This window comes from Xenopus laevis, chromosome 2S (genome assembly GCF_017654675.1).
Source record: "Xenopus laevis strain J_2021 chromosome 2S, Xenopus_laevis_v10.1, whole genome shotgun sequence".
NCBI classification, from domain to species: domain Eukaryota; kingdom Metazoa; phylum Chordata; class Amphibia; order Anura; family Pipidae; genus Xenopus; species Xenopus laevis.
In genome coordinates this window covers 127,343,345-127,369,148 of record NC_054374.1, presented here as the reverse complement: position 1 = coordinate 127,369,148, position 25,804 = coordinate 127,343,345, and the positions used below count along the sequence as shown (strand labels likewise).

General features: G+C 38.0%; 1 protein-coding gene across 4 annotated transcripts in view; it reads left to right on the top strand.

Annotated features, from left to right (window-relative positions):
* adcy6.S (adenylate cyclase 6 S homeolog) overlaps window positions 1-25,804 on the top strand; it is a 111,570-nt gene that overhangs the window by 2,240 nt on the left and 83,526 nt on the right. Inside the window, exon 1 of one of the 4 annotated variants that reach the window (XM_041584368.1) lies at window positions 15,460-15,772. The exons of the other annotated variants lie outside the window; for them this stretch is intronic. The gene's annotated coding sequence lies outside the window, so the exon portion shown is untranslated. Of the gene's footprint in view, window positions 1-15,459; window positions 15,773-25,804 lie in introns of those variants that run through there. 4 annotated transcript variants of the gene reach the window in all.

The window sequence follows — 25,804 nt, the reverse complement described above, 5'->3', positions numbered from 1 at the left end:
GTGATTTTCTGAAGCGCATTATATGGCCTTAAAGCAAATTATGTGTGAGTAAGATGCATGACTGGTATATTGTAAGCAGGGCACTCCTCTTCTGTGATACTTTCATCTGGATCATTATAGTGCTGCTGCACATGAACAACATGTTGGGGCTCTTGGAAATAAAGGATAATCATAGGGGTATATTTATCAAAGAGTGGAGTTAGAGATAACCATAGTCCACTATAGTGAAATACTGACTCTCTCCATTCATTTATACGGGATTTTTACAGTTGTATGCATCAAAGGGTGAAAGTGAAAGTTCACCCTTTGATAAATACGCCTTTAAAATTCTCATAGAAATAAATGGAGAGCGGTGGTATTTCACTCTAGCGAACTGTGTTGATCTCTAACTTCACTTTTTGGTAAATATAACCCATAGAATAGTTGCTGAGTTACTTCAATATTTGCTATGCTTTAAATTAGATGTAAGGACATATGTATGTTGCATGTAACAATTATATAACTTTCTGTCTGTAATGATGTTTGATATCATTGCATGCTAATAGGCTATACAGTACCTTTGAAGTGCCTTGTTACTGTGGTGACAGATTTTTCAATTTGTTTTATATAGGGTTTGATTATTATTATCCTCATCATCATATATTTATAAAGAGCAAAAATGTTCTCTAGTGCTGTACAATGTGTGTATACAGAATATACAGATTTTTATACAAAGCAGCAAATAACCAATACAAGACATCCTGTCCAATAGAGATTACAATCTAAAACAACGGAGACTATTTCGTTTATTGTGAAAGGTACCCGACTGCACATAGGTATTGCCCGCCAGACTAAGAGATATACCAATCATTTAAGGAAATGCTTTGTATAGATTTTTACACTATGTGAAACAAGGGGATACGTATATTTATTTAGCAATGCCAACATAGCATTCTACCATTTTAATGATACTTTGGCCACTAGAGGTCAATGTTCCACTGGAGGATTTTCAAAGCAATCGCTATGGGTGCTCACACCCAACAGTAAACAAAAGTAACCAAATAAAGGCTAGATGTGCTGAATAATTTATGTTATAATGATATAGAAAAAATAAAGCATATACCTAAACACTCTGTTCAAAAATTATAGCACCCCATTAAGCTGTCCAGTTCATTCTTATAACCGTTTGGAAATAAAGGGCATTTGTTGCAGTTATAATCTTAAAACTCACATCTTTAAAGAATAGACAAATAATAATGCATATATTTAACTTTGTAGACTGTATTGTTTTTATGTAGCCATGCAGAATTCATCAAAATGATCTGTTTATTCACTGTTCAGCATAGAGACAATGTGTATGGTCAGTATTAAAGGAGTGAGATTGGTACATTAAAGGCAATGGCACAAGAGGAGTTTTTGGGCATGTGTTGTCCTAGCAAAATATCACAGAGAGTTGTCACAGAATGCTTTTTCTGAATGTGTACAATGGAAAAGTTGGCAGGCCTGGATTTGTGGGAAGGCCTGGGCGGCCTAGGGAAACACGTTTTTTGGGGCACAATGTGGCCTCTAATGTGAATATAATTTATGGAAGACATATTGAGAGTCACACAGCTGTCTCCTGCCCACCTAGTACTAGTCTACCATCTTTCTAATATGAGCAGTAGAGAGGTGCAAAGGAGATAAGTGTGCCTAAGATATGTTGATGGAAATATCAAATCATATTCTTGGGCTAATGCCAGACGTGGTCGATTCTCAGGCTGCTGATAAACTCAGCCCCTTACTTGCCTGTACCTGGAACCTCTTCGTCGGTTTGGGTGCGGGCACACGTCGAGGGTTTTGCCATTGAAATCTACCATGCAGAATGCAGTTTTTTCCCCCTGTTCACGTTCCTCAGTAGCACCTCAGTAAGCCTTGTGCTGATTATCAAATCCGTTAACAATGATACATCAGTTAAAGTGTGGCACGAAATTCCCTGTCTGTAGAAGGTACATTTTTACAAATTCTGTACTTGCTTCCAGGTACAAGTAAATGTTTCTGCAGCCAAACCTCTTTCATTCCTGTGTACTTGGAATCAGGAATATTTTAGTAGGTATGCAGTTTGCACCCCAGCCTCCTACTGGGGCTGGGGTGCAAATTTGTTGAGCACCCCTCAGTGATTGTAATCCCTTATGTCAAACCCCAGGCCAGTATGCAAAATGCATAGGCCCAGGGTACTATATTAGTGGGCTTCCTGTTCCAGCAACCCATTGCAGCTGTCCTGGGCAGCGTGCATGTGCAATACAGTAAAATTTAAATTTTAAAAAGTTAATGGACAAACTTTTACTATTTAGTATATGTTCACTGCCCAGAGCAGATGAAAATGAGGCAAAAGGGCAGTGTGGTGCTCACTAATATAGAATACTAGGCTAGTGCAGTCTTCAGTAAAAATAAGCCCTGGCCCAGGGACTAAACTGTTGTAGAGAATTCAGCATTCAGCTGAATTACAATATTACAGATTCAGTGTATCCCTAATACACAAAGTTTTTTATTCTGGCATTAGTTTTACAGATTGAAAGGAAGCCATGACAGTCTGTGCCCCAAAGGGACCAGTTCCCCACCCTCTTAGGCTCACAGTATAATGAAACTCCGGCCTTCCCTTATTTCATTGTGAAGTGGGTGTTTCTGGGTCTTTAAATCCCTCTGCTTTCCAGAGAATCTGTTTAACACCCCCTAAGGAAAGTAGAGGGACTTCAAATTCCAGAATCAACCTTTTCACAATGGAACAAGGTGAGTATTACACAGTTAGAAAAATGGGTGGGGAGATTGGTCCCCAAGGTAGACTTTCATGTTTACATTTCATTTTGAGGCACCAGGTATGTATGTGTATGTGTATAATGTGTTAAATATTGCTTTCCACAGCTTTGAAGCAAATTACTTTATATCAAGCAGCCAGTCCCTCGTGTACAGGATGCATACATTTTTATCAGCCATTTCTCTATTTGATTTAACCATTGATTGCACTGCTATATTTAGTTGGAGCTGCATCATGTGATTCAGATTCATATTGTTGACGGATGCAAACATATACCTCCCAAACTCACACACAGAATTGCCCTAAATCTATCCACTTCCCAATAAGCCCTGGATTCCACTTATTTGATATATACGATATGACCCTTGACTTAAACTTATCACCTTCTTTGTTAGTTTCCCCTCTCCCAACAGAACTTTAGTATATAAGCATCATCTAACCGGCATCCCTCCTGCAGTTTAACTTAGGCTGCCAGGGAATGCTGGGAGTTGTAGGTCAAAAACAGCTGGAGGGATTCAGCAACTTAAATTACAGTGTCATTGATAAATAGTTGCAGTGTGTATATAAATCTCAATCAAACTGTCTAAATGCTTGTCCAGTGTGTGGTTGCAAATGAAATGAACCTCTGAAACCATGTTTTGTGGTTGTGGTGAGAAATGGATTTTGGAGAACAATAATAATAATCCTTGATGTTTGTTTCTGTAAATGGCTTAATGCAGTATCCTTGGCGTAAAAGAAAGCAGCAGTTTGTGTACAAATTTGTACAATTTTGTGTGTACCTTAGTGCCTGCGAAAGCATATCCACTATAAGTGATTCTGTCCCATACATTCTTTCCTTCCAGGTGAGTTTCCAGGTTTCAGCGTGTTATCAGCAAAATATAAATGGAGTAAAGCAAATGTACCGTCAATTAGACTTCTCGTTCCTGAAGGGTTTAGCTGCACTATTGATATGACCTAAATCTCCATCCATGAATCAGTCAGAATCTGAAAATAGGGCTAAAGAAAACTGGGCTGAGAGGATCTGACTGTGAGCAATGTACAAGTCGAGTATTCTTTGATCACTGATTGATTTCAGTTGATATGTAGGAGGGCACTACAAATCTTTATCAGAAACATAATGGCATTATGTGAACATAATTCACATTATGTGAAGTAACTGTATATTCCAGGGGCCCGTTGCAGAATAAATGTGCAGGTTTCAGTTCTGACAATAGGTGACATTGAAAGTTACTGTCCCAAAGTTCAAAGCTAGCCACTAACAAAAGAAGTATTGTTTATTCCATTGATATTTGGTGGTATGCTGTTAATAATTGGCTTCCCAGCTTACACATTAGACATTGTTCGACTATTGTTAACTGTGTTAAGAGTTATATATAATTATTGCTTTCTAATTTTGGTGTGTTTGTTTTTGACTTTTTTTTTCTAATATTGAAGATTCATTTTTCATCTTTTCCCTAAAGCTGCTCTGGTCAGAGTCATTGACGGTATAAACTGTTCTAATTTGCTACTTTCCTTATCTTTGGTCCTGTGAGCATATTTCTGAGTTTCATTAAAGGGGTTGTTCACCTTCCAAACACATTCTTCATTACAGTTGTTTTTAGATAGTACACCAGTGAATTCTTTTGCAGTGGAAATGATGCAAATTGGAGAAAAAAATGTTGCACTTCAAAAAAAAATTTGTTGCTTGTCAAAGAAAATATGTCGCTCATAGACTTAAAGGCATTTTGGCAAATTTTCGCCAGCTGCAAATTTTTGGCGAAGCGAAACGGGTTAAATTAGCCCATCCCTGTTTCTGACTAAGCAGCTCAGTAATTCAGGAAGGTGAACAACCCCTTTAATACGTAAGCAACAGATAGTTTATATCATATTAAGTGGCATATTAAATAATCTTACTAAACTGGTATGTATAAATATTTAAGTAAACATTGCCCTTTTACATCTCTTGCCATGAGCCACCATTTTGTGATGGTCTGTGTGCTGCCTCAGAGATCACCTGACCAGAAATACTATTACCGTATATACTCGCGTATAAGCCGAGTTTTTCAGCACCCAAAATGTGCTAAAAAACTCGACCTCGGCTTATACGCGGGTCATACGCCAATCCCTCACCGGATCCCTCACCTCCCTCTCCCATATATACTCCGTATATACGCCAATCCCTCACCGGATCCCTCACCTCCCTCTCCCATATATACTCCGTATATACGCCAATCCCTCACCGGATCCCTCACCTCCCTCTCCCATAGCGCATCAGGACTCGGCGGCGCGTGGCGGCCATGGGCGCCGCCATTTTGGGAGCGACGCCGGCAGGGAAGGACGCGCCGCCCGGAGCTCCTGGACCTGCTCCGGGCGGCGATCGTGACAGTCAGTCACAGAGTCCTGATGCGCTATGGGAGAGGGAGGTGAGGGATCCGGTGAGGGATTGGCGTATATACGGAGTATATACGGTATTTGAAAGAAAATAACCCCTACTTTCAGCACCTGGGTGTGTCATTAGTAACTCCTCACTTCATTGATATTCATAGGCTCACAAAATGGGGTGTGGGGACCAGGGCCCTTTTGTATAAAGTGTTGTGTTATTTCCCAGCACCCACTGCTAGCCCTGTATTCTATATGGATTATCTTCTCCCTACAGGAACCAGCATGGCAGCACCAACTGCTAAACAGGGGCTTATTTATAATAATGGGATTATTGGACCCCCTTCCCTCATCCAGGCCATATTCTCCTAGAAGAGTTTGTGACCAAAATAAGCAGAGGAATTTCAAAGCTCTTGCTGCGGACTGTAAACATTTACATGTGTCCTGCACACTGTTGGGGCCGCAGAAGGAGCCTCGTATGTAGTTGCTGCATCTTTCCATCTCTCTGCCCCTGGTTGAGTTATAAGTTATTTTACTGTGACTGGTGTGCTTACAATTTTTTTTTTTTAAACTGTGGGCAGGCCTACCTTTCATTGTTATTCAGTGGGTGCAGGTACAGATTGATTTTCAATCAGCCCCTAGGCTTATACACGAGTCAATAAATTTTTCCAGTTTTCTTAGGTAAATTAGGTACCTCGGCTTATACACGGGTCGGCTTATACACGAGTATATACGGTACTCTAACTGTAACAGGAAGAAGTGTGGAAGCAAAAGACAGATCTCTGTCTTTTAATTGGCTCATGTGAGCTAACATATATGGTTTGTTTGTGAGCACAGTGAATCCTATGATCCCAGGGGGTGGCCTTTATTTTTTAAAATGCAAATTTTCTATTTAGGATTAACTACTATTAAAAAAGTATATTATTATGGACATGGTTCATTTACATTAAGCAGTGGTTTACACATGAGCTGTTTTATGCAATATCTTTTTATAGAGACCTACATTGTTTTGGGGGGTATAGTTTTCCTTTAAATGTCTGTTGATACAAAACTGGCTAATATTACACAAATGCTGCTGAGAAATGTATCAATCAATTTAGCAAATAGTAACAGTTCAGAGTCTGTGTCTGGGTTACTGAGCTGCCAGACTGAAACACCAGTAAAGGAACATTGGACTTCAATTTTAGGAATACAATCAAAAATAAAAAGCAAATGAAAATGGTGGCAACCTCTTTAATGGGGTAGCTGACATTTATGCAAATAACGTTTTCATCACATTTAACATAACTTAAAGCATATATCTAATGCATGTGAATTATATATTCTCAGTTGTTTGCTAGACAATTGCCTGTCAACTTAGTGTTTGTCTCAATAACAGGTCTAGTTATATGCACCTGAGGAAGAGGGCTGCCAACTCCTTGTAATCATTTACTACAGGAGGGTGCTGTGAGTGCACGTAAGGAAGATTTAGGGAAACTAAAAGAATTAAACTGTACCACACATGTCATTCTTCTGAGTTAATCTGCAATCCCCTCCTCCAAAGCTGCTTACCAATCGGATTCACCTAAGGGAAAACAACAAGGTGTGATGTCATCTTGTATGCAGTGTAAAACTGCTGCTTACATCATAAAAACCAAAAAGAATTTTAAAAAAATACATGTAACGTGAAATTGATCATACGAGAACACTAATCAGAAGAGAACACTGTGCAATTTACACTATTTTTTGTTATGCTTCAACTTAATGATGAACATCTATTCAAATATATTAGTTACGTTGTGTGGAACATTATGCGTTTTTTCTTTTGCTTGCCTGAATGCTCTTACAGTTCAGTCATAACATTGTTGGTTAAGCATTTAAAAACAAGTTTATACTCATGAAGTGCATAGCATTTCCTTGTGCTCGAGCTTTGAGTAATCTCTTCTTTTTTGCCATGTGTATCATAATTAAAATACCAGAATTTTAGGAAACATGGTTGACGTATTAACCGAAAAGGCAAAAGCCTGTGGGCTCTTGTCTTTATGTGGTCATGGAACGCCTTGGTGACTTTTAATATCATTTCATTTGACAACAGTGTTTTCATTATTTCCTATACATGAAAAATTTAAATGTGGTAGTTGCCTTTAGTTCAGGATTCGTATCTGGTCAAACGCTTGAGTTGATGTTGCTTTTGTGCGACAAGTGTGCTAATAAGGAACCTGCAGTTTCAACCAATGCCCTTGAATTTCAATATACAGATAGTAGTAAAACTGTAATTATTCCTTTGTCATTTTTTTTGCTTTATTTGTGGTACAAGTATGGGAAATGTTATGCCTGGGATGTGGGGAACACATTTTACCATAATTTTGATCTTCAAACCTTGTCTATTAGAAAACCATGTAAACATTAAATAAACCTAATAGGCTGTTTGTGCTTCCAATAAGGATTAATTCTATCTTAGTTTGGATCAAGTACAATGTACTGTTTTATTATTACAGAGAAAAAAGGATTTTTAAATATTGGGATTACTTGGTTAAAATTGAGTCTATGGTAGATGGCCTTTAAATTCAGAGCTTTCTGGATAACAAATCCTACACCTTGCAAATACATTTCTAATGACTTGCATAGAATTAAGGATGCTGTTTGGATTTGTCACAATTCTTAATTTCCCACAAAAGAGTTGGCAGAATACTGAATCAAATTAGAGATTTTTTTTAAATGTCATCAATTAAGAAACATGTTTTGAATTCAGTTGTCTAGAACCATGAATCAGTGATGAATCAGTGATAACTGAGCTAAAAATTGTTGTGTAGAATCATAATGGTTTGAATTTGGTTTGCGTGAAACCTGGATTTGATGCATCCATTTTTAAGGGAAATCCATTTATTAGAGGAAATATAAAAGTAAGAATTCACCCTTTGATAAATTTTCTTCTGGTAAATGGGGGGGGGGAGGGGCGAGAGAGAGGTTTTTTATGTAGGGTAGGGGGTAGGGTTTTTCATTGAGGGTTTGTTTCTCCTTTAAGGTTACACTTGATGAATGTGTCTTTTTTTTCAACCTAACTTGCTATGTTACTGAGGAACAACTGCCCCTGTTCTGCAAATGCCACAAGATCTGTTATTTGCTGTGTTGTAACCGATTTTATTTCTATTATTAATGGTGGGTCTCTCTTTTAACTGACCCTGTTGCCCTCTGTCACTTGTTCAGTTTTTTTTGGCCATTTAAATCTGTGCAAAGCTTCAGGCTATGTTGTACCCATAGCTGGTCAATGAGTCAGTGCTGTATGTACATCTCAATTAGAAATCCGGTATGGTCTCTCCAGGAAACACTATTGCCATGGTGACTACAGCTCAATCCACATTGGTGCAATGCAAGCAATGCTATATGCTAACTCATAAGGCTGCCTTCAAAGAGAAGAGAGGCTTGGTTGCCTATAAAGGAAGGTACACAGAAAACCAGTAGGGCACCTGTGCAGAGATGGTGACTAATCCGGTTACACTGGGCATGGGTAGAAATAATTCGAGTAAAGTTGAATTGCTGCAGCCTATGACCTACTCAGCCATCTTAAATGTTGGTCTATAGGGATCCAGAAATGAAAGCTGTAACCCAAACTTTGTCCCTATGATGGCTACCCTGCATTTGCCCAGGAGCATATGCTGCTGCCTGTATGCTACTAATAGAAAATATCTTTCTAAAATCCAGTACCTTATGCAACTGTTCGACATTGGCTTTGTGGATTAATTATCTACGTATGTCCTCTGGGGGATGAGAAAGACACAAACGGCAATCCTATGCCAAGAGCACGTGTGTGGCATCTGCAGTTATGTAATAAATGTATTCTTAACTAAATGAAGTGCCATAAAAGGAGAAGGGGGCACTAAATCATAACACATAGACTGGTAACCCCTAGCAAACAATCTGCTCTGATCAGCCAACTGTATTAAAACTAATAAAACAAATAAAAGGAAAAGTCTGATTGGTTGCTATGGACTAGACGTGCTCTGTGTATTCCCCCTCCTTTAGTATCATTCATTCCTCTGCATGACTGGAAGAGAAAAACCTGAAGCCATAAATTAGGACCAATACATGTGTATGGATTATGTAGTGTGAGGCACAATATAATACCCTATAGCTAAACCAAATGTATTTGAGTTGCATATAATGCAAGACTTTCAATATACTCCCACCAACCAAGGATGCTGGGAGCTGTAGTTCAGAAGGAAAGGGTGTAGACATTCACCTGCGGAAACTCCCTTGTACTGTGTGGTATTTGCTGGGACTTGTATACTGTATGCTTTCACCCAATTCGCTGTTGGGAAAAAAACAATAAATAACCTTCCTCGGTTCCCCTGCTTTGAACCATGGAGAAGTAAAGTCAGTGCCATTAACAATGTTTGATGTGTGCTCACTGCGTCATCGGAAAGACAGCTCCTCTATGCTCATCCAAGACTCTGTCTGCCCCATGTGTATCTAAAAATTATGAAAGGGTGAGATTATTTGATTGAATCCTTGGAGATCAGAACAGCCTAAGGGCCAGGGCACACATAGGAAATTGGCTCCATTGCTCTCAGACTGCATTTTTTTTTCAGGCTGAGAGAATCAGATCCACTCCCTTCCCAGCTCCATTGATCTGCAATGAAATGTACAACTGCTCGCTTGCATGCTGGTACACTGAATCGAGGTCAGCCTGAAAATGTCTGCTTTAGCATTTTTTTTCAGCTCTCCACTTCGCCCCATGTACCTGCACGCAAGTGGAAACTCAGAAATTCCAGTGAGTTTCTATGAATGGATAGTGGAGGGCTGAAAACTGACTTCCTAATGCGGATATTTGCAGCGTTCTCGGGGAGGTCTGTGCCCCGAGCTGACTGTCGCGTAAATACGCTAGCGTAGCGTGCCATTGCCGAATGTTGAAACCACTAGCGTATTTAAGCAGAGGTCGGCTTTTTTTAAAAACTGTGGCGCGGACCTTGGCGAAAACACTGCAAATATCCGCATGTGTGTCCAGGGCCTAAAGGTAGCTAATACACCAACTCGAATATCCTTTGTATACAAACATAGATAGTATCTCTTCGTCCAGCATCTGCTAGTAAAACATGTCTTGAAAGATAAAGTCCTAATTGACTTAATTAAGGTTAAAGCCTGTGGGTGTACTGAGAGCAACTATTAGCATGACCCATATAAATACAGGTCATGCTTATAGTTTAAATACTTTAAAGGTGTTGTTTACCTGACAGCACTTTTTTCAGTTCAGCTGTTTTAATTTTGTTCAACAGTTTTTTCTAATATTGATGGTTAAAGTTTAATTTTTCACCATCTTATGTCTTTCTGAAGTAGCTCCGGAGGGGGGGGGGGGCACCGACTGTGAACTAAAGTTATACAATAGTTGATACATTTCTTATCTTTGGTCCTGCTGAGCAGAGTCTCTGAGGCAGCTGTTATAATTCATACAATAGTTGCTAATATTCCACAGATGCTGCTGAGAAATGTATCATCTAATGAAGCAAATTGTAAAAATGGAACCCCAGATAAAGGGACATTAAACTTAAAAAACAATAAAAAAATAAAGATGGAAAACAGTTGAAAAAAATTTATATCTGATGAACAGTTTGAAAACAAGTGAAACATTTGTTTAGAAGGTGAACAACCCCTTTTAGGTGGTTTACAACTCTGTGGGATCTTATAGTGTGCTGTTACAATTAATCTTCATGATGGTATCAAAAGAAGAAGTCTGTTGAACCCAGAGGCAGTTTTTGGCAATAAAACTAGATACCCCAATATAGACATGTGCATTTTCCTTTATTATGTATTCTGTGGTTTTTGAGTCTTACTGCGCTCAAATTTAGAATGTACAGTGTTTCTTGGTTATATTCAACTGGCACTTTAAAGTGATGCTTTAGAAAAACAGTTTTTAAAAAAATGCTATGCTGCATGCTATTATCAGTTTTGCACAAAACTCCTTTATTTAAGAAGCTTAGGTGTGTCATAAAGTAATGTTTTCATATGAGGCCATTAAGCACCAGGGAGTGGTTCTGCAGGACAGACAGAGCAGAGTAGTAAAGACTATTATAAATACTTTATGGAGGGTGGCTTAAGGGGGTTATGTCATTTAGCAGCATGGACGGGCATGAGTGCCATAATGACAACATTTAATCCTTAACCCCCCATGTGCCATATTTCTAAATCTGGCCACACTTGGGCCAACAGGAAGCATTTCCAAGCAAAAATGTTGGATATTTTGTGGTGTAGCTATGTGTGGATGGTGAAAATACAATACATTTTGAAAACGTTATAGTCGTTTTTTCAGCTTGACTAGAGCCATGCAACTATATCTGTTTTCTTCCTATCAAACAAAAACAGTCCTGTCTTGCTTCATGATTGGGATTCAAGCTATGGCTGTGCAGTACCAGGTAAATTGAGCTGGAAGTTTTGTGATACCACGTGTGTTTTAGAACTCCATAAGATCTCGGCCAATAACCTATAAATATAAAAATAAGCAGTATACATGCTGTTTGGCAGAAAGAGCCATGAGCAATATCAGTGATCCAGGCTCGGATTTCCCTTTTCGATGCCCCTAGGCCAACAGGTCCTAGCACCCACCCGTCTGCCTGCATGCATCCCTGCAGCACTGAGGAGTTGCGGGTCCCCATTGCTCCGAGAATGCAGCTGAAATCTTGCAGCCCTCAGCCTGGGCTGTAGTGGCCTCGTCACAAACCCGGGCCTGCAGTGATCATATACCTTAGCAATTTTGAAATGCTCTCTGTAATTGGGGTAGCATTCAGTTTAAATGTGTTAAACCACAAGGGAGTGCAGGGACAGATGCAATTAACTCCTTTAAAGGAGAACCTAACCCTTTTTACTTAAATCCCCTGCCCTATGTAGACCCCTTCCCTGCTCCCCCCCCAGCCTAGGTGTTACCCTGGGTAAAAGCCCCTAACTCTCGTTGGAGATTCAGGGCATCTGAGTTCAAGGGGTCATCTTCTTCTCTTTGGTAATCTTCGGGGCTTCTTCCGGTGCTTCTCCGTGGCTTTCAGCGCATGTGTAGTTGTTCGGGACCGGCAGATTGCGACAACTGCGCATGCGCCAACACGCCACTCTCTTCCATATATGTGCCAAAGCAGGTGGAACGCAACATGCTGCATTCCACCAATGCTGGGAGCTTACATGTGTTGTTGTGAGTACATAAGGAAGAGTTAGCTGCATCTGGGCCTGTGCTCCCCTGTGGTTGGACGCATTTAAACTAAATGCAGGGGAGCCCTTAGCAGCCCTGGTTGCTCAATTAGAGCCATATGCTGATTAATAATACATACTTCTTTGATTCCTGAGTGAGGGAGTTTGTATTGGTGAGTTGGAAACACATTTGAAGTATTATTGAGTTTTCCTGGGCACTAACATCAAACTTTTAGTGAGGTAAAATGCCCAAAATTAACCCCCTCCTATTGTGATCAATAGAAATTAAGTGGAATTGCATGCACTGGTGCTTTAGGGACTTATTTTGCTGGAAAATGCTGATGTTTTCAGAAGATTAGAAAATCTCCTTTCTAAACTGCCAGTATAAGGCAATTCCATGTAATTTTGATTAAACATAATTTTGCTGACCACATTTTTTGGAACCCCAAAACTGGTCAGGATGCAACTTCACTGCTTTTACTGGTCCCTCTATATATTGTACACTGCATGTTAGTCTTGCAACATGTATTTGTCTTAATACGCACATAAACCTATCATAGGTATTTTCCATTTGTATTTGACTAATGAAAATGAAAATATAATGACATGTCCATAGGTCATTCAGAGACTGCTTCTGTGAGGTGGCAGCCCACACAGGATTTGAAAAACAGGAACCACTCCAGGTGTTGCTGAGCAACATTTTCCAGAATGTCCCTGTGATTTAGCTTACAGGGATTGTTAATCAAAAAATAAAATCTTGACTTTATTTTGCCTAATGAAAGCAAAATATAATTCTAAGAAATTTTCTAAAATATAAAATGTATGTAAGCTTTGTCTTATGTCAATAAGAAACACATACATTTCTGAGCCAAAATTCATTTTATCTGAGCACATAAAGGTGCATGTCACATTTGTTAGTAATTAATATGGTCTAAATCATAGCATTTTGCCATTTCCTTCACCTATGGAGAAAATTTCCACGTGTGACATTGACATAGCCCTTATTCCTCATCTGGGCAAAGGGTACTTGGACCAGTGATGTATTAGAGCTAGCTATCCATCACACAAATTCTTCTCGTAGAGACAAAATCCTGAGAGGGGGAGTAGCTTGATATTTTAAAAATGGTTATAATTTGCTATTTATGTGTTATATTTAGAAATGTTTCTATTTCCATAAATTGAAGATTATATTACTTTGCTTTGTTGGGTTGTTTTTGATTGTTTGTTTAGAATAAAATTCCCTTTTCTTTAGACAAAAATTTACTTTTTGGGTTACGACCCCTTTAATTGATGAATATGGGAGTTTGTACATGGTACATGATATTCTTTTAGATTCAGTCATGTGATGATACCACTAAGCATAAAGTGTTACTGATGACATCACTAGTCGCTATTTCTATACCTCCAAACAATATTTCTATAAAAATATATTGCATAAAACAGCTCATATGTTAAATCCTGCTTCATGTGAAGAAACCATTTTTGATAATACTGTATACTGTTTCCCTTTTAAAAAATAAGCACCACCCCCTTGGATCCTACAATTAACAGTGCATACAAAACAAACCATGCACGTTAGGTCACATGACACAATTCCTGTTTTGCTTCCACACTTCCTGTTACAATTAGAGCTGCAGTATTTCTGGTCAGGTGATCTCTGAGGCAGCACACAGACCATTTACAAATGGTTGCTCAAGGTAAAAAAAAATAAAAAGGGCAATATTTACTAATATATATATATATACTTCAGTTTGGTAAGATTCTTTTATATACCACTTAATATGATATAAACAGGACTTTCTTTACTTCCTGTATCAGTTAGCAGTTTTATGTCATTAGTTTGATGTATTCACTTTTCTCTTGTACAGTGGTGTTGAAAATTTTGGTTCTTTATAATGTTGGTTTTTTATAAATATGTGTCAGGGCTCTTCCCTGCGCTCCCCTGTGTTCATTTTTAATACGTTCAGCCCCAGGATAGTGCAGGCAGAAACGCATTCTAATCATTTAAAGGGGCCCCTACTCACACAGATACATGTAAGTGCCGAACGCAGGTGGAAAACAACATGCTGCATTCCACCAGCGTTCGTTCTTACATGTGCCTGTTTGAGAATGGGAACTGTGTTTCTTCCTGCTCTCCTATGGCTGAATGCAGGGGAGAGCAGGGATAAACCACTCATGTGGAAGAGCCCATAATAATAATATTGTTTTGTTGTTAGCAAGCTATCATTCATTCTTCTCATTCTTTCTTCTCATTCTTTTCTTTCTTCTCATTCTCTCTCTCTCTCTCTCTCTCTCTCTCTTTCTCTCTCAGGTTGTCATTGGGATACAGCAAACAAAGCTGGTAGTAAACAACATTGACTTAGTTGAAAGATTTCAAGTGTCCGCATTCAAACCACTGAGACCATTCACTGTAGCTATAACCTGTTTAATGGCAAGAAAATGTTTTGTACAATTTCCCTACGTGAATCTTTTTGTTTATGATTCCAGAGATAATGGCAGACCAAGCTGAACTGCTCTTTGTTGTAGTTTATTAAGTCCAGGTTCAGGCAGACAATCTGGATATTCTAGCAAATGGTTGAATGTGCTAGGCCTTTCTACTGGGCCTCTGTAACACAATCCTTAAAATACCAGGACCTGTCTAGCCTCTCGTTGCAGACATGCATCCATTTAAAATAAATACAAAGATGATATCACTTTAATTTCAGGTAATAACAAGTGCAGTGCTGCTGGTTGTTGTTTATGTGGCCAGGGGCTGTTTACCCTTTCATTGCCCAGTGGAGATTGAATGTGTTCTTAAGGACAGCCTTCACAGTTTTGCTCAGCGTGGGCCTGTTGTTTATGTGCGGGAAGGAGGGGGCACTTAATTACTATAAAAGGGTTTATGAAACATGCCTAGAGCCCTAATGATTTGTGGAAGTGGTGCCTAAGGTGAGACACTTTGGCACATTTTGTCCTGTAAAGTGGATCTCTGTGTCTTGTTTTTCTATTGTGTCAATGTTTGCCAAATGATGTTCCTGTTTTACAATGAAATGGATGAAAAGCTGCTGCTGCTCCATATGTGTAAATATGTAAAGGGGATAAACAGGTGCTGTGATTTGTTGCCAGTTCCATAACAAATAAGCAGTCTTTGATTCCCACCACACCTTTGCTTGACTACTGGCTACACCACTGCAGTTGCTCACATTCCTAACTCCTTATCGCTAACAGGTTGTGTTTAGTCCCCATGATGCACGGGGCTTGTGACTGTGTTTCCATAGCAACTGCACGTGATGTCACAGGCATGACGACTGAGCCTTTGCTTGTTCCCAGGCAGGGCCCTGAATGTCTGTGTGGGAGGTGAATACAAAGGCAAACTGAATGGAGAACAGAGCTTGGAGACCCAGACCCACAATATACAGGATTTATTCCATGAAATCTGCTGCTTTATCTGTCTAGTGAATAATGGATTGTGGATTCAAAAACTCCATGCTATTGGCATTCCTGCCATTAAACCCACAGGTAACAATAGTGGTTCTGTGCTACTGTTTTCTCTTTTATTGCCAGATGCAAGGAACAGAGCAGGAGGTTTGTGCTGGGCAAGCATGTTTGCACTGCATATCAACAGCTGTTAATGACAAGCTCCACAACCCAAAGAGACTGATGGGTGTTGCAGTCCAGGAACAGTTGTAGGGCAGTGTTTGTGTGTTTTTTGGTAGTTTCAGTATTCAGCCACCGCTTTTTTGCAATCTCTTTTTTTTCTTTCCTTGAGCATCAGTTTTAGTGCTGACTACCATTTGCCGCATATATACAGAATGATCTGTTATTCAGAACTGTCGTTGGTGTTTTTTAATGGAAAATTGTTGAACACAAAGTGATTTTGAAGTATCCCTTTGGGTTTACATTTGCGATAACCGCTAAGTGGTGTTTGTTAAGATTTTCTTTTGTTTATAAGGACATTCACAGCAGAAGATCCAGTTACACAGCAGATATTGCAGTCTGTTTATCATTTCTTGTATGATAATGTTCATTGCAAGGCTTAAAGGGACAGTCTCATGAACATAAGGGATGTTAGTGCAAGGAAAATGATTCACCTGTTATATCTGAAGAAGTTAATAGTGCTTAAAGTTTCTCGGGTTGGGTAATCTTTAATAAAGAGAGAGCTAGTGACGTTTTTTATAATTAATAACATGTGCAAAAAAGTGAGTGTAAATTATCTTTGGAATCATACTGTCTCAATGTGATATGAGGTATATACTTTATAGATATTGTTAAACTTGAAATACTATTTGAATTTACAAACAGTGATACATGAAATAGAATACGAACACCCCACAGGGGCAATTTTGGGATCAAACTAACAAAGTAGGGTTAATCCCTCACAATTTTTGATTGGTTTTAAAGAAAATGGGAGGGATTAATAGGGTATAAATGCCACATAGGACATGCTGTTTACAGATACACCTATGACTAAGCGCCGGAGGGTGCGAAACACGTAAGGTGGGCCTGGTGGGGTCAGTATGTATCTGAGTTTTAACGCTAATTTAAATAAAATGATATTTTTTTACTGAAAAAAGCCTCGGGACAGTTATCTTTTGATAAAGGAATCGTTTGCATATAATTGCCTGAGAACTGGGCGTGTCCTGGCTACCCCTTAAAACAGTCCAGAATGAGACACTTGGTGGCTACCAGCTTGCTTTAGTGAAATTCTATTTAGCGTAAGATTTTGCTACCCAGGTTTGACTCGTGAAATAGTGGATTCAGTGCATCCATAGTGTTTACCTCTTATATTGATCACCTATAAAACTCTCATACTTCTTATGAATAAATAGTTATTGAGACTGCTATTGGAGACTGTTCACCTTTCAGTTAACTTTTAGTATGATGTAGAGAGTGATATTCTGAGACAATTTGCAATCGGTTGTCATTTTTTTTATTATTTGTAGGTTTTGAGTTATTTAGCTTTTTATTCAGCCACTCTCAGTTTGCAATTTCAGCAGTCTGGTTGCTAGGGTCCAAATTATCTTAGCTACTCAGCACTGATTTGAATAAGAGACTGAAATATGAATAGGAGAGGGCCTAAATAAGAAGTTGAGCAATAACAAGAAGCAATATCAATAAATACGTAGCCTTACAGAGAATTTGTTTTTTAGATTGGAAAGCTGGAAAGAGGCATTAGAAGAAGGCAAATAATTAAAAAACCACAAAAAAGAAAAAAAAATGAAGGCCAATTGAAAAGTTGCATTGAATTAGTCATTCTATAATATAGTAAGTTAACTTAAAGGTGAACCACCCCTTTAAGATTATCATTCTAATTGGCAGTATGCAGAACAGAGGCCGTCCAGTCAGAATATTTCTACGTCCAGTGGCTGCTTAGTGCAGCTCCTGGACAGTTGTTTTCTCTGAACTGGGAAGCTTAATTAAATTAATTTAACAAAATAACTTAGTTTGTTTTCATTTGACATATTGCTGTTTGGCTGTTTTAAATGATTTGGGTTTTGTTTACAACACTTATCATTTTTTTCACTGCCAATTGCTTAAGTAAATGGCTTATCTTTAGAGCGCTAACATAAACGGCAGAATGTGTCCACAGCCTGCCCATGGAGGAGTCTGCCAGGAGTTTGACAGAAATTCATGCATATTGACTCATTTCTTGGTTTTATTATATGATAACAAAATGTTTCAGAGCTTTCTTCAATATCTTTATCTACATTTACACAGCAAACAAAGGTTCAGTGCAGTATTATGTGAGCATACAAATCCATAATTACTTTGCAGCAAAAAATTGCTGGTAAACCATGTAGCCATAGCTGGTAACCAACTGCCTAGCCACAGCTGGGAGGCAAATCTGAGGTTTGCTTGGGCAGTTCGCATTGTGGAATTGCAAAAGTTAAATGAAAGTTCATATTATTTTCTGCTGATATATACCACTCCAACCTCTACATAAATAGCAACTAAGAGCAGTATATATTGCCAACTTTTGCTCTCTTAAAGGGTTTTTCACCTTTAAATTAACTTGTAGTATGATGTATAAAGTGATATTCTGAGACAATTAGCAATTGGTTTTCATTTTTTATTATGTAAGGTTTTTGAGTTATTAAGCTTTTTATTCAGCAGCTTTCCAGTTTGCAGTTTCAGTAATCTGGTTGCTAGGGTCTGAATTCCCCTAACAATCATGCACTGATTTGAATAAAAGACTGGAATACAAATAGGAGAGGCCTGAATAGAAAGACGAGTAATAAAAAGTAGTAATAACAAAACATTTGTAGCCTTACAGAGTATTTGCTTTTTAGACGGGGTCAGCGACTCCCATTTGAAAGCCTTAAGAGTCAGAAGAAAAAGGCAAATAACTATAAATAATGAAGACCAATTGAAAAGTTGCTTGGAATTGGACATTTTATATCATATTAAACATTACCTTAAAGGTGAACCACCCCTTTAATCTCTCTAAAACTTTGCGGTCCTTTACAAATCCTACAATCCTTCTTTATAAGTCTTTACAAAATCATGATCAAGTAGTGCTATCAATTCCCAACTGAACTGCATAGAAAGTCTGTATGTGCACCATATTCTTTGGCAAAGTACTCTAGAGAGGTAAGCAATATGGCAGCTGCCGTGTACCTGAGTTAAAAGAACAATATAAGCAACTGCTTTAATGCCCAAACTTTTCAATTATAGGGACATTATCCTCAAAATAAAAATTGTTTTTGACCTACAACAATGTACACTACTAGTAGTCAAACGCCCCTAGTGAAAAAGAGTAGCACTGGAAAAGCCTGATTTAATATAATGTGGTACAAAAGTTGTAGACATTTGTGATTGCATATTTTCTGGTACACTTGGACTTGCAATGAAGCATTTAAACATTAACCCAGTAGGATTGTTTTATCACCAATATGGATTTGTGCAGTTTAGTTACCATCAAGTACAAGGTTCTGTTTTATTATTATTATTATTATTATAATAGAGAAAAATGTAATTCTTTTTTACAATTATTAGCTTTAAATTGCCTCTATGGGAGATGACCCTTCTGTAATTCAGAGCTTTTTGGATAATAAGTTTCCTGATAAGGGATCCCATAACGGCACAAGAAAATAAGGTGGCAGTAAATCACATAATTATTTCTTCATTTTTACTTTTCATATTTTCTTAGGCTTTAAAATAATTATTAGTGATTTCAATTTTTCCTATGCGACTAGAAAAGTGCCCATATGATTAGAAAACATGTATTGTGTGTGTGTGTGTATAGATATATACACACTTGGGGGCACATTTACTATTGGTCCAATATCGGAGGGTTAAATAACCCTCGATATTCGACCCTCGAAGTTAAATCCTTCGTCTTTGAATATCGAAGTAGAAGGATTTAGCACAATTCGTTCGATCGAACTATCAAAGGAAAAATCGATTGAACGATTAAATCCTTCGAATTGAACGATTCGAAGGATTTTAATCCATCGATCGAACGATTTTCCTTCGATCCCAAATTGGCTAGAAAGCCTATGGGGACCTTCCCCATAGGCTAACATTGGTGCTCAGTAGGTTTTAGGTGGTGAAGTAGGTGGTCCAAGTTTTTTTTAAAGAGGCAGTACTTCGACTATCGAAATGGTCGAATAGTCGAACGATTTTTAGTTTGAATCGTTCCATTCGAAGTCGTAGTCGAAGGTCGAAGTAGCCAATTCGATGGTCGAAGTAGCCAAAAAAAACCTTTGAAATTCAAAGTATTTTTTATTCTAATCCTTCACTCGAGCTAAGTAAATGTGCCCCATACATATGCTAACATTTTTCTACCAATTTATATAATGCATTTGAACATTGTATTTATTATACATGTTTATTTATAACTCTATTAATTATGCATCTTCACACTTATGTTCAGAATAAATAATGGGTTTGCTTATGTAGGTGCAAAATTGTACCATATCTCATAGCAACCAATCAGCAATTAGCACCGACTGGAAGTGACTTCTGTAAGTCACATCGTAAAAGCTCATTTTATTGGTTGCTATGGATTGCACCTTCGCTATTAAGGCAGCCCTTGTTTGAACCCCAAATTGTTTGAATTTACTGTGATACCATACACTGTTTAGTTTGTTTTTATATATGCTGGCTTAAATGCCATATAAGATAAGCCTTTATGCTTTCATCTTTCATAAATTGATGATACTGCTGGTAAACCACATGTGTTTGAAGGCATTTCGTTTTAATGCTTTCCTTGTCACACTGATAGATGAATAGTCTTCCTAACGTACTGTGTAGGTGTTACATATTCAGCAGATGAGGGAGAAATTACTGATCTTAGAACAAGATGTCCCGTGTTGCAGGGATATGATTTATTGAATGGAATGATGTCCTGTGGAGAGTGTCAAGGTGCAAGGGATTAAATATCAAGGCAATCTATTTAATTGCTGCAGTTCTGTGGTTGCAGTGACCAGCTATATGGGGTTGAGGGCAGACTGTAAAATAGTCTTATTGGATATTCAACTCTCCCAGATATTCAAGCAAAGAACCTTAAGTAACTTCTTTACAAAGTAACTTTGTTGCTAGTCTTGAAATGGAAACCTTGGCAAGTTCACATAATGGCTTTGGCTTTTGCTAAATGGGAAAACTGTACAAATCTCTGTTTGTATGAGAGAGCAAATGAGAGTACATAGGATAGTAGCAATGTTATATCATTATTAAGTATTCATGTAAAAGTATGGAGCACATTATTTCTTATATTACATTTCATGTGACAAAAGTAACTTCACTAACCAAAGGAGAAGGGCAGAAGGGGAAATTTGTTTGGGGAGGCTACCAGTAGAAAGCTTTCCACTGAACAAAATATAATTATATAGTGAATAAAGTACCCCCTCTTGTAAAATATAAGGATATTATAAGTTACCGAGGAGTTTCATGACCATATAAAAACACGAGGCCGAAGGCCGAGTATTTTTATACAGGTCATGGAACTCCAAGGTAACTTATAATTTCCTCATATTTTACAACTGGGGGTACTTTATTTATTATAATACACAAATTTTAGTGAGTCATGTGACAGAAATTACATCACTACTCACCGTTTATAACTGATGACATCACTACTCACCGTTTATAAGGATATAATTTACAGGATATTCATGGCTTTTGTGTATTATATATGAATATATAGCAGTTGGTCTTTTGGGGGAAGACTAAGACTCCCCTTTATTCTATGTCACTAATTACTGATTATGACTGATGACATCACTGAGCTGTATTTTATCAAGACAAATTAACATATATAAAAACTGTGGCTATTTGTATAAATATCTATGTATACAACATGTATTCAAAATAATGTCCCTTTTTAAGGGTTAATGTCTTAAATGCAGAATAAAATATTTTTGCTTGTGGATTGGCACAGAAATACCTCTGTTTTAAATGTTGTTTACAGAACAAGAAAACTTGTGCTTTGTACAGTGATAATTGCGAACTCATGACTTTATACTGATATCTTTTTTTGTGTGATGAGTTAAACAAATGTGCTATTGACACAGAATTCAGTACCAGTCCTGCAATGGAATGTTGAAACAGTCTTGTGAGAGTTCAGTTAAAAGCTTTCATTCAGTTTCCCACTGCAGTTCCCATACATTAAGATTTCCGCTAACAAAGACAAAAAGTCTGAAGAGAAGCTTTAAATTGGATGATCCCAATACTGTTCTTATAGTAACCAAATCTCTGCATTCATGTAGCAGATTTCACGGCCTAAATGCATACTCTTGTGTTTCACACCAACATCTGCTTTGTGTGCCTGCTCCTGAGTCAAAGCAGTAGCTCCGGGTGCATTTACTGAATGAGACTGATGCCAGCAGGGGGCTGAAAGCACTACCCAAAAGGTGGCCAGCCCCAAAGTTTGGAAAGGGTAAATTGAACCCTAGACAGATTTTTTTTACAAAACGAATCCAAGAACTCCTAGGCTGCCTCTTGTGAGTCCATAACAAAGATCTTATAAATGTGTCCAACAATCTCTCCAACATATACATACATCTCTCGCGATACTGTATAAACACATGCAATTCTACTTCTGGAGAGACCTGTCTGCTCGAAAGTCAAGATGTAGTAATGAAAAACCTGTCTAAATAGATCTTTCAAAGTACCTTTTAGAATCAGCACAATTTTGTATGAACAGTTATGTAGTACTTGTGGTTGAGGGAAAATTCAATCAAAACACATTTAACTTGGTTCATCAATACTGCATCTTATGCTTGCATTTTCTTGGGCTGAGAATGTATTAGTGCTACCTAGCTGGCACTTGTTATGTGCCATAGGGGAATTAAGCAGGGGTCCAACTTCAATCAGGGCTTCCTGATTTGTGTCTGTGCCTTTGCTAGGAATGACTATACCCTTACTTAAGGAACTGCACCCAAAATTATTTCAAAGGGCATTATACCCCCTTTTTTACATCCGCTTAAAAGAATCTAGAAAATTAAAGAATATACATCTTAGTTTTAAAAAGCTGTTTCAAATGTTTATATTACAAATTGCATTTTGTAATATTTGGATTACATTTTAATGTAACACTGGAGCCCTTTCAACAGTTATAAAGAATAATGCAGTATTTGATTGGCAGAAATGATTTTATATATTGGGAAAAATGCTTGAAAAATCAAACCTCAGAGCCCTTTCTATGCAGTTATCATCATCATTATGCTTTTAGGTGGCCTTTCCAAGGCCAAAAAAGATTGTTCATGTCAACATACACGTGTAGAGCTGAATTGTCAGATATAAAGGTAGAAACAATAGAATTCTTCCTGTATCTGACGATTCAGCACTAACAATGGCCGATTTGGGTTCCTTCACAGGCACCCAATCAAAATTTAACAACCAGCCTGATTGACGAGCCGACCAATATCCAAGTCTTCTGACGATATTGGTCGGCTCGTCTCCCACCATACACACACCGAATATCGTACGAAAATCGGTGACACTAAAAAAATACTTTTTAAATATGAATGTACATTGAAAGTTACCTAAAGGTCATGTTGATGATTTTTTGCTGAGAGGTTTGTTTTTGTAAGCAATTGTTAAAGTTTCTAAACCTGACTGTTTTGCCAACCTGACTGTCCCATCTCAGCTAGGGTTGCCAACTTTTCTGGAAAAAAATACCGGCCTTCCTATATATTTATCTTTTTTCCCTATTAATAACATTGGGATCAGCCATAATTTTTACCGGCCAGGCTGGTAAAATACCTAATCTCAGCCTGTCAGTTGAACTTTCCAATGCTAACGGACTCCTGCTACACAAACAATGGCAGCCCCCTCATACAGGAACATTGGCCATAAGACAGTTAATGTAAAGCATTGTGCAAATACGTTATGGCAAAGTTATAAGTAGCTTTTAAAGGAAATTTTATGATAGATATAAAAAGTGTCAGTATCTCTAAGTCCCAAACTGGTATTTTACCACTTGTATGACATGTAGAAGCTGATATCTGCTACTAAGAGGCAAACCCCAAGCCTATTCCAGAAATCCTAATCAAGGGGAATCAATGCCTGTACCTTGTACATGATGGTATACTTAGATGAATCCATGCAAATGGCAAAACAACTCTATGATGTTTTCCTTTAATTACCATACAGCATTGTGCTCCACATTGCAGAAACAATCCTTATCTGGAAAATCCCAATCCCAAGGCATTCTAAATAATAGATTCCATACCTGTAAGTGAAACATAAAAGAAACATAGAGGAAATAAGAACAGTTAGAATCCTGTTGTAAAGACGAGTAGAGTTTTGACATAATGTGCTCTGCCAACCAATGGTAAATGAAACAAGTTTTATGTTACTGTATTGTATAATCAGTTTGGCCCATTAAAATGCATAGCAGCAGTGCTGTTTTGCAAGTCCGGTGTCTGTCTCACAAAAACAAGGTTATCCATGGTTAAGGTTTTATATTTGACCCTAAAGGAATAGTTCAGTGTGAAAATAAAAACTGGGTAAATAGATAGGCTGTGCAAAAAAAAAATGTTTCTAATATAGTTAGTTAACCAAAAATGTAATATATAAAGGCTGGAGTGAACAGATGTCTAATAAAACAGCCAGAATTCAACTTCCTGCTTTTCAGCTCTATAACTCTGAGTTAGTCAGCGACTTAAAGGGGGGCCACATGGTACATTTCTGTTCAGTGAGTTTGTAATTGACCCTCAGCATTCAGCTCCGATTCAAAAGCAACAGAAATGACCCATGTGGCCTCCCCTCAAGTCTCTGATTGGTTACTGCCTGGTAGCCAGGGTAACCAGTCAGTGTAAACCAAGAGAGCTGAAAAGCAGGAAGTAGTTTTCTGACTGACTTGTTATATATCAAATCACACCAGCCCTTATACATTGCATTTTTGGCCAACTAACTATATTAGAAACATTTTTTATTTTGCACAGCCTATCTATTTACCCAGTTTTTATTTTTACACTGAACAATTCCTTTAACACTAACTCAAAATCAAAATGATTGGGAACGCATATGTGAGCATGTTTCACAGAAAACCCCTTCTGATGAAACTGCTCATACATTCTCTTTTGCATCTCCTGTTCTATTCTAGCTTGCCTCTTTAGATTGCATGCATTCTGCCATACTAGTCTTTGCGACTCCACCTTCATTTTCATTCCTGTATTACAGATGTTAATCAACAGCGCTAATTATGCATGATTCATTTCTATACTAATCAAGTTCAGATCATGCCACATGTCAATTAGTGCACTCTCCTCCCAATTTCTAATCCATCAGCACAAAGGTTCCTTCAAAGTTTCTCTTTCCTTGATGAAATTAGTAATGAGGAGTGCACACACAATTTCAAACTTCATCAAGAGTAGGAATGAAAGCTCTTACAGTATCTGCTAAGGGCTCAACAAGCTGACAGTTGGCTTCATAAACATACAGGCAGGGATTAGCTCCACTGAAACTAAGGGCCTGACACTGATGGGATGAGGAAAAACCTCTGGAAAATGCTTCACAAATAAATATATAACTATAGGATAATGAATAATAAATAAATATCCTGTTTGCATACTTAATGAGGAATCCCCACTGGCTGGATGGCTGTTGGAGCACGGCATACATACTTCTTTAATTGCCAGCCAAAATACACTCATTTACTGGAAATAAATAGGGGACTTTAAATAGAGCATACATTGAAATAATATTCAACCAGTAAGTGCTTCTGTCTTTCAAACTTCGTTTTGCCTTTGATCATCAGATTCCTTGGACTATTTAGTTAATCATTTGAATAATATGAAATCATTTGCATAGCTATCACATTCATTATGACTTCTCTCCTTGGCCATGGTTCACTCCTTATCAACAACAGAAGCATTTGGAGTGATCAAAGATAATATTCAATCGTTGTTCAGAGATAATATATTTTAACCACTATGGAAGAGCTTCTGTCCACTCAAGGTTTTAGAAGACTACATTTAAAGCTGGCCATAGATGCAAAGATCCGATCGTACGAATCATCGTACAATCAGACTTTCCCATCTCCCGACCCGCCACTAACCATTCAGATCAAAGTCTTACCAGTCAGATTAGTTAAAGAACAGA